Below are 14,843 nucleotides of genomic sequence, written 5' to 3' on the forward strand. Positions count from 1 at the left end.
TCTAGGGCGGGAAAAGACTGTTTCTGCATTCTCCAAAGAAAGGGTTTCTGAACTGCTGCAAACACACATCAGTTTAACTCTGGATGATGAATACACACATTGACAACCATTCTGCTAGATAGCTCCGTTTTGGTTTTAGAGCAAGGTATTTCCCTTTACAGCCTGTTCTCCCATCCACCCTGGAATGTCCAAACGCAGCTTTTAGAAGAAACGTTTTTCTACCTTGCTGAATCTAAACATAGATGCAACTTCCTAAAAGGAACTAATGCACAGCGGATGAGTTCGTAATAAGCGGGTCTTCTGTGTTTTAAACGCATTCTTACTGCTAACTCTTACATGCGTCTCTAGGGCTGAAAATGACTGTTTCTGCATTCTCCAAAGGAAGGGTTTCTGAACTGCTGCAAACACACATCATTTTAACTCTTGATGATGAATACACACATTGACAACCATTCTGCTATATAGCTCCGTTTTGGTTTTAGAGCAAGGTATTTCTCTTTACAGCCTGTTCTCCCATCCACTCTGGAATGTCCAAACACAGCTTTTAGAAGAAACGTGTTTCTTCCTCGCTGAATCTAAACATAGATGAAACTTCCTAAAAGGAACCAAAGCACAGCAGATGAGTTCGTAATAAGCGGGTCTTCTGTGTTTTAAACGCATTCTTACTGCTAACTCTTATATGCGTCTCTAGGGCTGGAAATGACGGTTTCTGCATTCTCCAAAGAAAGGGTTTCTGAACTGCTGCAAACACACATCAGTTTAACTCTAGAAGTTGAATACACACATTGAAAACCATTCTGCTAGATAGCTCCGTTTTGTTTTAGAGCAAGGTATTTCCCTTTACAGCCTGTTCTCCCATCCACTCTGGAATGTCTAAACGCAGCTTTTAGAAGAAACGTGTTTCTACCTCGCTGAATCTAAACATAGATGCAACTTCCTAAAAGGAACCAACACACAGCAGAGGAGTTCGTAAGAAGCGGGTCTTCTGTGTTTTAAACGCATTCTTACTGCTAACTCTTATAAGCGTCTCTAGGACGGGAAAACACTGTTTCTGCATTCTCCAAAGAAAGGGTTTCTGAACTGCTGCAAACACACATCAGTTTACCTCTGGAAGGTGAATATATACATTGACAACCATTCTGCTAGATAGCTCCGTTTTGGTTTTAGAGCAAAGTATTTCTCTTTACAGCCTGTTCTCCCATCCACTCTGGAATGTCCAAACACAGCTTTTAGAAGAAACGTGTTTCTTCCTCGCTGAATCTAAACGTAGATGAAACTTCCTAAAAGGAACCAAAGCACAGCAGATGAGTTCGTAAGAAGCGGGTCTTCTGTGTTTTAAACGCATTCTTACTGCTAACTCTTATATGCGTCTCCAGGACTGGAAATGACGGTTTCTGCATTCTCCAAAGAAAGGGTTTCTGAACTGCTGCAAACACACATCAGTTTAACTCTAGAAGTTGAATACACACATTGACAACCATTCTGCTAGATAGCTCCGTTTTGGTTTTAGAGCAAGGTATTTCCCTTTACAGCCTGTTCTCCCATCCACTCTGGAATGTCTAAACGCAGCTTTTAGAAGAAACGTGTTTCTACCTCGCTGAATCTAAACATAGATGCAACTTCCTAAAAGGAACCAACACACAACAGATGAGTTCGTAAGAAGCGGGTCTTTTGTTTTTTAAACACATTCTTACTGCTAACTCTTATAAGCGTCTCTAGGGCGGGAAAAGACTGTTTCTGCATTCTCCAAAGAAAGGGATTCTGAACTGCTGCAAACACACATCAGTTTAACTCTGGATGATGAATACACACATTGACAACCATTCTGCTAGATAGCTCCGTTTTGGTTTTAGAGCAAGGTATTTCTCTTTACAGCCTGTTCTCCCATCCACTCTGGAATATCCAAACGCAGCTTTTAGAAGAAACGTTTTTCTACCTTGCTGAATATAAAAGTAGATGCAACTTCCTAAAAGGAACTAACGCACAGCAGATGAGTTCGTAATAAGCGGGTCTTCTGTGTTTTAAACGCATTCTTACTGCTAACTCTTATATGCGTCTCTAGGGCTGAAAATGACTGTTTCTGCATTCTCCAAAGAAAGAGTTTCTGAACTGCTGCAAACACACATCAGTTTACCTCTGGATGATGAATACACACATTGACAACCATTCTGCTAGATAGCTCCGTTTTGGTTTTAGAGCAAGGTATTTCTCTTTACAGCCTGTTCTCCCATCCACTCTGGAATGTCCAAACGCAGCTTTTAGAAGAAACGTGTTTCTGCCTCGCTGAATCTAAACAAATATGCAACTTCCTAAAAGGAACCAACACACAGCAGAGGAGTTCGTAAGAAGCGGGTCTTCTGTGTTTTAAACGCATTCTTACTGCTAACTCTTATAAGCGTCTCTAGGACGGGAAAAGACTGTTTCTGCATTCTCCAAAGAAAGGGTTTCTGAACTGCTGCAAACACACATCAGTTTACCTCTGGATGATGAGTATACACATTGACAACCATTCTGCTAGATAGCTCCGTTTTGGTTTTAGAGCAAGGTATTTCTCTTTACAGCCTGTTCTCCCATCCACTCTGGAATGTCCAAACGCAGCTTTTAGAAGAAACGTGTTTCTGCCTCGCTGAATCTAAACATAGATGCAACTTCCTAAAAGGATCCAACACACAGCAGAGGAGTTCGTAAGAAGCGGCTCTTCTGTGTTTTAAACGCATTCTTACTGCTAACTCTTATAAGCGTCTCTAGGACGGGAAAAGACTGTTTCTGCATTCTCCAAAGAACGGGTTTCTGAACTGCTGCAAACACACATCAGTTTACCTCTGGAAGGTGAATACATACATTGACAACCATTCTGCTAGATAACTCCGTTTTGGTTTTAGAGCAAAGTATTTCTCTTTACAGCCTGTTCTCCCATCCACTCTGGAATGTCCAAACACAGCTTTTAGAAGAAACGTGTTTCTTCCTCGCTGAATCTAAACGTAGATGAAACTTCCTAAAAGGAACCAAAGCACAGCAGATTAGTTCGTAAGAAGCGGGTCTTCTCTGTTTTAAACGCATTCTTACTGCTAAATCTTATATGCGTCTCCAGGGCTGGAAATGACGGTTTCTGCATTCTCCAAAGAAACGGTTTCTGAACTGCTGCAAACACACATCAGTTTAACTCTGGATGATGAATACACACATTGACAACCATTCTGCTAGATAGCTCCGTTTTGGTTTTAGAGCAAAGTATTTCTCTTTACAGCCTGTTCTCCCATCCACTCTGGAATGTCCAAACACAGCTTTTAGAAGAAACGTGTTTCTTCCTCGCTGAATCTAAACGTAGATGAAACTTCCTAAAAGGAACCAAAGCACAGCAGATTAGTTCGTAAGAAGCGGGTCTTCTCTGTTTTAAACGCATTCTTACTGCTAAATCTTATATGCGTCTCCAGGGCTGGAAATGACGGTTTCTGCATTCTCCAAAGAAACGGTTTCTGAACTGCTGCAAACACACATCAGTTTAACTCTGGATGATGAATACACACATTGACAACCATTCTGCTAGATAGCTCCGTTTTGGTTTTAGAGCAAGGTATTTCTCTTTACAGCCTGTTCTCCCATCCACTCTGGAATATCCAAACGCAGCTTTTAGAAGAAACGTTTTTCTACCTTGCTGAATCTAAAAGTAGATGCAACTTCCTAAAAGGAACTAACGCACAGCAGATGAGTTCGTAATAAGCGGGTCTTCTGTGTTTTAAACGCATTCTTACTGCTAACTCTTATATGCGTCTCTAGGGCTGAAAATGACTGTTTCTGCATTCTCCAAAGAAAGGGTTTCTGAACTGCTGCAAACACACATCAGTTTAACTCTGGATGATGAATACACACATTGACAACCATTCTGCTAGATAGCTCCGTTTTGGTTTTAGAGCAAGGTATTTCTCTTTACAGCCTGTTCTCCCATCCACTCTGGAATGTCCAAACGCAGCTTTTAGAAGAAACGAGTTTCTGCCTCGCTGAATCTAAACATAGATGCAACTTCCTAAAAGGAACCAACACACAGCAGAGGAGTTCGTAAGAAGCGGGTCTTCTGTGTTTTAAACGCATTCTTACTGCTAACTCTTATAAGCGTCTCTAGGGCGGGAAAAGACTGTTTCTGCATTCTCCAAAGAAAGGGTTTCTGAACTGCTGCAAACACACATCAGTTTACCTCTGGAAGGTGAATACACACATTGACAACCATTCTGCTAGATAGCTCCGTTTTGGTTTTAGAGCAAAGTATTTCTCTTTACAGCCTGTTCTCCCATCCACTCTGGAACGTCCAAACACAGCTTTTAGAAGAAACGTGTTTCTTCCTCGCTGAATCTAAACATAGATGAAACTTCCTAAAAGGAACCAAAGCACAGCAGATGAGTTCGTAAGAAGCGGGTCTTCTGTGTTTTAAACGCATTCTTACTGCTAACTCTCATATGCGTCTCTAGGGCTGGAAATGACGGTTTCTGCACTCTACAAAGAAAGGGTTTCTGAACTGCTGCAAACACACATCAGTTTAACTCTAGAAGTTGAATACACACATTGACAACCATTCTGCTAGATAGCTCCGTTTTGGTTTTAGAGCAAGGTATTTCCCTTTACAGCCTGTTCTCCCATCCACTCTGGAATGTCTAAACGCAGCTTTTAGAAGAAACGTGTTTCTACCTCGCTGAATCTAAACATAGATGCAACTTCCTAAAAGGAACCAACACACAACAGATGAGTTCGTAAGAAGCGGGTCTTTTGTGTTTTAAACACATTCTTAATGCTAACTCTTATAAGCGTCTCTAGGGCGGGAAAAGACTGTTTCTGCATTCTCCAAAGAAAGGGTTTCTGAACTACTGCAAACACACATCAGTTTAACTCTGGATGATGAATACACACATTGACAACCATTCTGCTAGATAGCTCCGTTTTGGTTTTAGAGCAAGGTATTTCTCTTTACAGCCTGTTCTCCCATCCACTCTGGAATATCCAAACGCAGCTTTTAGAAGAAACGTTTTTCTACCTTGCTGAATCTAAACATAGATGCAACTTCCTAAAAGGAACTAACGCACAACAGATGAGTTCGTAATAAGCGGGTCTTCTGTGTTTTAAACGCATTCTTACTGCTAACTCTTATATGTGTCTCTAGGGCTGAAAATGACTGTTTCTGCATTCTCCAAAGAAAGGGTTTCTGAACTGCTGCAAACACACATCAGTTTAACTCTGGATGATGAATACACACATTGACAACCATTCTGCTAGATAGCTCCGTTTTGGTTTTAGAGCAAGGTATTTCTCTTTACAGCCTGTTCTCCCATCCACTCTGGAATGTCCAAACGCAGCTTTTAGAAGAAACGTGTTTCTGCCTCGCTGAATATAAACATAGATGCAACTTCCTAAACGAAACCAATACACAGCAGAGCAGTTCGTAAGAAGCGGGTCTTCTGTGTTTTATACGCATTCTTACTGCTAACTCTTATAAGCGTCTCTAGGACGGGAAAAGACTGTTTCTGCATTCTCCAAAGAAAGGGTTTCTGAACTGCTGCAAACACACATCAGTTTACCTCTGGAAGGTGAATACACACATTGACAACCATTCTGCTAGATAGCTCCGTTTTGGTTTTAGAGCAAAGTATTTCTCTTTACAGCCTGTTCTCCCATCCACTCTGGAATGTCCAAACACAGCTTTTAGAAGAAACGTGTTTCTTCCTCGCTGAATCTAAACGTAGATGAAACTTCCTAAAAGGAACCAAAGCACAGCAGATGAGTTCGTAAGAAGCCGGTCTTATCTGTTTTAAACGCATTCTTACTGCTAAATCTTATATGCGTCTCCAGGGCTGGAAATGACGGTTTCTGCATTCTCCAAAGAAAACGTTTCTGAACTGCTGCAAACACACATCAGGTTAATTCTAGAAGTTGAATACACACATTGACAACCATTCTGCTAGATAGCTCCGTTTTGGTTTTAGAGCAATTTATTTCCCTTTACAGCCTATTCTCCCATCCACTATGGAATGTCTAAACGCAGCTTTTAGAAGAAACGTGTTTCTACCTCGCTGAATCTAAACATAAATGCAACTTCCTTAAAGGAACCAACACACAACAGATGAGTTCGTAAGAAGCGGGTCTTTTGTGTTTTAAACACATTCGTACTGCTAACTCTTATAAGCGTCTCTAGGGCGGGAAAAGACTGTTTCTGCATTCTCCAAAGAAAGGGTTTCTGAACTGCTGCAAACACACATCAGTTTAACTCTGGATGATGAATACACACATTGACAACCATTCTGCTAGATAGCTCCGTTTTGGTTTTAGAGCAAGGTATTTCTCTTTACAGCCTGTTCTCCCATCCACTCTGGAATATCCAAACGCAGCTTTTAGAAGAAACGTTTTTCTACCTTGCTGAATCTAAACATAGATGCAACTTCCTAAAAGGAACTAACGCACAGCAGATGAGTTCGTAATAAGCGGGTCTTCTGTGTTTTAAACGCATTCTTACTGCTAACTCTTATATGCGTCTCTAGGGCTGAAAATGACTGTTTCTGCATTGTCCAAAGAAAGGGTTTCTGAACTGCTGCAAACACACATCAGTTTAACTCTGGATGATGAATGTACACCTTGACAACCATTCTGCTAGATAGCTCCGTTTTGGTTTTAGAGCAAGGTATTTCTCTTTACAGCCAGTTCTCCCATCCACTCTGGAATGTCCAAACGCAGCTTTTAGAAGAAACGTGTTTCTGCCTCGCTGAATCTAAACATAGATGCAACTTCCTAAAAGGAACCAACACACAGCAGAGGAGTTCGTAAGAAGCGGGTCTTCTGTGTTTTAAACGCATTCTTACTGCTAACTCTTATAAGCGTCTCTAGGACGGGAAAAGACTGTTTCTGCATTCTCCAAAGAAAGGGTTTCTGAACTGCTGCAAACACACATCAGTTTACCTCTGGAAGGTGAATACACACATTGACAACCATTCTGCTAGATAGCTCCGTTTTGGTTTTAGTGCAAAGTATTTCTCTTTACAGCCTGTTCGCCCATCCACTCTGGAATGTCCAAACACAGCTTTTAGAAGAAACGTGTTTCTTCCTCGCTGAATCTAAACATAGATGAAACTTCCTAAAAGGAACCAAAGCACAGCAGATGAGTTCGTAAGAAGCGGGTCTTCTGTGTTTTAAACGCATTCTTACTGCTAACTCTCATATGCGTCTCTAGGGCTGGAAATGACGGTTTCTGCATTCACCAAAGAAAGGGTTTCTGAACTGCTGCAAACACACATCAGTTTAACTCTAGAAGTTGAATACACACATTGACAACCATTCTGCTAGATAGCTCCGTTTTGGTTTTAGAGCAAGGTATTTCCCTTTACAGCCTGTTCTCCCATCCACTCTGGAATGTCTAAACGCAGCTTTTAGAAGAAACGTGTTTCTACCTCGCTGAATCTAAACATAGATGCAACTTCCTAAAAGGAACCAACACACAACAGATGAGTTCGTAAGAAGCGGGTCTTTTGTGTTTTAAACACATTCTTACTGCTTACTCTTATAAGCGTCTCTAGGGCGGGAAAAGACTGTTTCTGCATTCTCCAAGGAAATGGTTTCTGAACTGCTGCAATCACACATCAGTTTAACTCTGGATGATGAATACACACATTGACAACCATTCTGCTAGATAGCTCCGTTTTGGTTTTAGAGCAAGGTATTTCCCTTTACAGCCTGTTCTCCCATCCACTCTGGAATATCCAAACGCAGCTTTTAGAAGAAACGTTTTTCTACCTTGCTGAATATAAACGTAGATGCAGCTTCCTAAAAGGAACTAACGCACAGCAGATGAGTTCGTAATAAGCGGGTCTTCTGTGTTTTAAACGCATTCTTACTGCTAACTCTTATATGCGTCTCTAGGGCTGAAAATGACTGTTTCTGCATTCTCCAAAGAAAGGGTTTCTGAACTGCTGCAAACACACATCAGTTTACCTCTGGATGATGAATACACACATTGACAACCATTCTGCTAGATAGCTCCGTTTTGGTTTTAGAGCAAGGTATTTCTCTTTACAGCCTGTTCTCCCATCCACTCTGGAATGTCCAAACGCAGCTTTTAGAAGAAACGTGTTTCTGCCTCGCTGAATCTAAACATAGATGCAACTTCCTAAAAGGAACCAACACACAGCAGAGGAGTTCGTAAGAAGCGGGTCTTCTGTGTTTTAAACGCATTCTTATTGCTAACTCTTATATGTGTCTCTAGGACGGGAAAAGACTGTTTCTGCATTCTCCAAAGAAAGGGTTTCTGAACTGCTGCAAACACACATCAGTTTACCTCTGGAAGGTAAATACATACATTGACAACCATTCTGCTAGATAGCTCCGTTTTGGTTTTAGAGCAAAGTATTTCTCTTTACAGCCTGTTCTCCCATCCACTCTGGAATGTCCAAACACAGCTTTTAGAAGAAACGTGTTTCTTCCTCGCTGAATCTAAACGTAGATGAAACTTCCTAAAAGGAACCAAAGCACAACAGATGAGTTCGTAAGAAGCGGGTCTTCTGTGTTTTAAACGCATTCTTACTGCTAACTCTTATATGCGTCTCCAGGGCTGGAAATGACGGTTTCTGCATTCTCCAAAGAAAGGGTTTCTGAACTGCTGCAAACACACATCAGGTTAACTCTAGAGGTTGAATACACACATTGACAACCATTCTGCTAGATAGCTCCGTTTTGGTTTTAGAGCAAGGTATTTCCCTTTACAGCCTGTTCTCCCATCCACTCTGGAATGTCTAAACGCAGCTTTTAGAAGAAACGTGTTTCTACCTCGCTGAATCTAAACATAGATGCAACTTCCTAAAAGGAACCAACACACAACAGATGAGTTCGTAAGAAGCGGGTCTTTTGTGTTTTAAACACATTCTTACTGCTAACTCTTATAAGCGTCTCTAGGGCGGGAAAAGACTGTTTCTGCATTCTCCAAAGAAAGGGTTTCTGAACTGCTGCAAACCCACATCAGTTTAACTCTGGATGATGAATATACACATTGACAACCATTCTGCTAGATAGCTCCGTTTTGGTTTTAGAGCAAGGTATTTCTCTTTACAGCCTGTTCTCCCATCCACTCTGGAATGTCCAAACGCAGCTTTTAGAAGAAACGTGTTTCTGCCTCGCTGAATCTAAACATAGATGCAACTTCCTAAAAGGAACCAACACACAGCAGAGGAGTTCGTAAGAAGCGGGTCTTCTGTGTTTTAAACGCATTCTTACTGCTAACTCTTATAAGCGTCTCTAGGACGGGAAAAGACTGTTTCTGCATTCTCCAAAGAAAGGGTTTCTGAACTGCTGCAAACACACATCAGTTTACCTCTGGAAGGTGAATACATACATTGACAACCATTCTGCTAGATAGCTCCGTTTTGGTTTTAGAGCAAAGTATTTCTCTTTAAACCCTGTTCTCCCATCCACTCTGGAATGTCCAAACGCAGCTTTTAGAAGAAACGTGTTTCTTCCTCGCTGAATCTAAACGTAGATGAAACTTCCTAAAAGGAACCAAAGCACAGCAGATGAGTTCGTAAGAAGCGGGTCTTCTCTGTTTTAAACGCATTCTTACTGCTAAATCTTATATGCGTCTCCAGGGCTGGAAATGACGGTTTCTGCATTCTCCAAAGAAAGGGTTTCTGAACTGCTGCAAACACACATCAGGTTAATTCTAGAAGTTGAATACACACATTGACAACCATTCTGCTAGATAGCTCCGTTTTGGTTTTAGAGCAATTTATTTCCCTTTACAGCCTATTTTCCCATCCACTCTGGAATGTCTAAACGCAGCTTTTAGAAGAAACGTGTTTCTTCCTCGCTAAATCTAAACATAGATGAAACTTCCTAAAAGGAACCAAAGCACAGCAGATGAGTTCGTAAGAAGCGGGTCTTCTGTGTTTTAAACGCATTCTTACTGCTAACTCTCATATGCGTCTCTAGGGCTGGAAATGACGGTTTCTGCATTCTCCAAAGAAAGGGTTTCTGAACTGCTGCAAACACACATCAGTTTAACTCTAGAAGTTGAATACACACATTGACAACCATTCTGCTAGATAGCTCCGTTTTGGTTTTAGAGCAAGGCATTTCCCTTTACAGCCTGTTCTCCCATCCACTCTGGAATGTCTAAACGCAGCTTTTAGAAGAAACGTGTTTCTACCTCGCTGAATCTAAACATAGATGCAACTTCCTAAAAGGAACCAACACACAACAGATGAGTTCGTAAGAAGCGGGTCTTTTGTGTTTTAAACACATTCTTACTGCTTACTCTTATAAGCGTCTCTAGGGCGGGAAAAGACTGTTTCTGCATTCTCCAAAGAAAGGGTTTCTGAACTGCTGCAATCACACATCAGTTTAACTCTGTATGATGAATACACACATTGACAACCATTCTGCTAGATAGCTCCGTTTTGGTTTTAGAGCAAGGTATTTCCCTTTACAGCCTGTTCTCCCATCCACTCTGGAATATCCAAACGCAGCTTTTAGAAGAAACGTTTTTCTACCTTGCTGAATATAAACGTAGATGCAACTTCCTAAAAGGAACTAACGCACAGCAGATGAGTTCGTAAGAAGCGGGTCTTCTGTGTTTTAAACGCATTCTTACTGCTAACCCTTATATGCGTCTCTAGGGCTTGAAATGAGGGTTTCTGCATTCTCCAAAGAAAGGGTTTCTGAACTGCTGCAAACACACATCAGTTTAACTCTGGAAGTTGAATACACACACTGACAACCATTCTGCTAGATAGCTCCGTTTTGGTTTTAGAGCAAGGTATTTTTCTTTACAGCCTGTTCTCCCATCCACTCTGGAATGTCCAAACGCAGCTTTTAGAAGAAACGTGTTTCTACCTCGCTGAATCTAAACATAGATGCAGCTTCCTAAAAGGAACCAACACACAACAGATGAGTTCATATGAAGCGGGTCTTCTGTGTTTTAAACGCATTCTTACTGCTAACTCTTATATGCGTCTCTAGGGCGGGAAAAGACTGTTTCTGCATTCTCCAAAGAAAGGGTTTCTGAACTGCTGTAAGCTCACATCAGTTTATCTCTGGAAGTTGAATACACACATTGACAACCATTCTGCTAGATAGCTCCGTTTTGGTTTTAGAGCAAGGTATTTCTCTTTACAGCCTGTTCTCCCATCCACTCTGGAATGTCCAAACGCAGCTTTTAGAAGAAACGTGTTTCTACCGCGCTGAATCTAAACATAGATGCAACTTCCTAAAAGGAACCAACACACAGCAAATGAGTTCGTAAGAAGCGGGTCTTCTGTGTTTTAAACGCATTCTTACTGCTAACTCTTATAAGCGTCTCTAGGGCGGTAAAAGACTGTTTCTGCATTCTCCAAAGAAAGGGTTTCTGAACTGCTGCAAACACACATCAGTTTAACTCTGGATGATGAATACACACATTGACAACCATTCTGCTAGATAGCTCCGTTTTGGTTTTAGAGCAAGGTATTTCTCTTTACAGCCTGTTCTCCCATCCACTCTGGAATATCCAAACGCAGCTTTTAGAAGAAACGTTTTTCTACCTTGCTGAATCTAAACATAGATGCAACTTCCTAAAAGGAACTAACGCACAGCAGATGAGTTCGTAATAAGCGGGTCTTCTGTATTTTAAACGCATTCTTACTGCTAACTCTTATATGCGTCTCTAGGGCTGAAAATGACTGTTTCTGCATTCTCCAAAGAAAGGGTTTCTGAACTGCTGCAAACACACATCAGTTTAACTCTGGATGATGAATACACACATTGACAACCATTCTGCTAGATAGCTCCGTTTTGCTTTTAGAGCAAGGTATTTCTTTTTACAGCATACTCTCCCATCCACTCTGGAATGTGCAAACACAGATTTTAGAAGAAACGTGTTTCTTCCTCGCTGAATCTAAACATAGATGAAACTTCCTAAAAGGAACCAAAGCACAGCAGATGAGTTCGTAAGAAGCGGGTCTTCTGTGTTTTAAACACATTCTTACTGCTAACTCTTATATGCGTCTCTAGGGCTGTAAATGACGGTTTCTGCATTCTCCAAAGAAAGGGTTTCTGAACTGCTGCAAACACACATCAGTTTAACTCTAGAAGTTGAATACACACATTGACAACCATTCTGCTAGATAGCTCCGTTTTGGTTTTAGAGCAAGGTATTTCTCTTTACAGCCTGTTCTCCCATCCACTCTGGAATGTCCAAACGCAGCTTTTAGAAGAAACGTGTTTCTGCCTCGCTGAATCTAAACATAGATGCAACTTCCTAAAAGGAACCAACACACAGCAGAGGAGTTCGTAAGAAGCGGGTCTTCTGTGTTTTAAACGCATACTTACTGCTAACTCTTATAAGCGTCTCTAGGACGGGAAAAGACTGTTTCTGCATTCTCCAAAGAAAGGGTTTCTGAACTGCTGCAAACACACATCAGTTTACCTCTGGAAGGTGAATATATACATTGACAACCATTCTGCTAGATAGCTCCGTTTTGGTTTTAGAGCAAAGTATTTCTCTTTACAGCCTGTTCTCCCATCCACGCTGGAATGTCCAAACACAGCTTTTAGAAGAAACGTGTTTCTTCCTCGCTGAATCTAAACGTAGATGAAACTTCCTAAAAGGAACCAAAGCACAGCAGATGAGTTCGTAAGAAGCGGGTCTTCTGTGTTTTAAACGCATTTTTACTGCTAACTCTTATATGCGTCTCTAGGGCTGGAAATAACGGTTTCTGCATTCTCCAAAGAAAGGGTTTCTGAACTGCTGCAAACACACATCAGGTTAACTGTAGAAGTTGAATACACACATTGACAACCATTCTGCTAGATAGCTCCGTTTTGGTTATAGAGCAAGGTATTTCCCTTTACAGCCTGTTCTCCCATCCACTCTGGAATGTCTAAACGCAGCTTTTAGAAGAAACGTGTTTCTACCTCGCTGAATCTAAACATAGATGCAACTTCCTAAAAGGAACCAACACACAACAGATGACTTCGTAAGAAGCGGGTCTTTTGTGTTTTAAACACATTCTTACTGCTAACTCTTATAAGCGTCTCTAGGGCGGGAAAAGACTGTTTCTGCATTCTCCAAAGAAAGGGTTTCTGAACTGCTGCAAACACACATCAGTTTAACTCTGGATGATGAATACACACATTGACAACCATTCTGCTAGATAGCTCCGTTTTGGTTTTAGAGCAAGGTATTTCTCTTTACAGCCTGTTCTCCCATCCACCCTGGAATATCCAAACGCAGCTTTTAGAAGAAACGTTTTTCTACCTTGCTGAATCTAAACATAGATGCAACTTCCTAAAAGGAACTAACGCACAGCAGATGAGTTCGTAATAAGCGGGTCTTCTGTGTTGTAAACGCATTCTTACTGCTAACTCTTATATGCGTCTCTAGGGCTGAAAATGACTGTTTCTGCATTCTCAAAAGAAAGGGATTCTGAACTGCTGCAAACACACATCAGTTTAACTCTGGATGATGAATACACACATTGACAAAGATTCTGCTAGATAGCTCCGTTTTGGTTTTAGAGCAAGGTATTTCTCTTTACAGCCTGTTCTCCCATCCACTCTGGAATATCCAAACGCAGCTTTTAGAAGAAACGTTTTTCTACCTTGCTGAATCTAAACATAGATGCAACTTCCTAAAAGGAACTAACGCACAGCAGATGAGTTCGTAATAAGCGGGTCTTCTGTGTTTTAAACGCATTCTTACTGCTAACTCTTATATGTGTCTCTAGGGCTGAAAATGACTGTTTCTGCATTGTCCAAAGAAAGGGTTTCTGAACTGCTGCAAACACACATCAGTTTAACTCTGGATGATGAATACACACATTGACAACCATTCTGCTAGATAGCTCCGTTTTGGTTTTAGAGCAAGGTATTTCTCTTTACAGCCTGTTCTCCCATCCACTCTGGAATGTCCAAACACAGCTTTTAGAAGAAACGAGTTTCTGCCTCGCTGAATATAAACATAGATGCAACTTCCTAAAAGGAACCAACACACAGCAGAGGAGTTAGTAAGAAGCGGGTCTTCTGTGTTTTAAACGCATTCTTACTGCTAACTCTCATATGCGTCTCTAGGGCTGGAAATGACGGTTTCTGCATTCTCCAAAGAAAGGGTTTCTGAACTGCTGCAAACACACATCAGTTTAACTCTAGAAGTTGAATACACACATTGACAACCATTCTGCTAGATAGCTCCGTTTTGGTTTTAGAGCAAGGTATTTCCCTTTACAGCCGGTTCTCCCATCAACTCTGGAATGTCTAAACGCAGCTTTTAGAAGAAACGTGTTTCTACCTCGCTGAATCTAAACATAGATGCAACTTCCTTACAGGAACCAACACACAACAGATGAGTTCGTAAGAAGCGGGTCTTTTGTGTTTTAAACACATTCTTACTGCTAACTCTTATAAGCGTCTCTAGGGCGGGAAAAGACTGTTTCTGCATTCTCCAAAGAAAGGGTTTCTGAACTACTGCAATCCAACATCAGTTTAACTCTGGATGATGAATACACACATTGACAACCATTCTGCTAGATAGCTCCGTTTTGGTTTTAGAGCAAGGTATTTCCCTTTACAGCCTGTTCTCCCATCCACTCTGGAATGTCTAAACGCAGCTTTTAGAAGAAACGTGTTTCTACCTCGCTGAATCTAAACATAGATGCAACTTCCTAAAAGGAACCAACACACAACAGATGAGTTCGTAAGAAGCGGGTCTTTTGTGTTTTAAACACATTCTTACTGCTAACTCTTATAAGCGTCTCTAGGGCGGGAAAAGACTGTTTCTGCATTCTCCAAAGAAAGGGTTTCTGAACTGCTGCAAACACACATCAGTTTAATTCTGGATGATGAATATA

This window comes from Saimiri boliviensis, chromosome 20, assembly GCF_048565385.1.
Source record: "Saimiri boliviensis isolate mSaiBol1 chromosome 20, mSaiBol1.pri, whole genome shotgun sequence".
Classification (NCBI taxonomy): Eukaryota; Metazoa; Chordata; class Mammalia; order Primates; family Cebidae; genus Saimiri; species Saimiri boliviensis.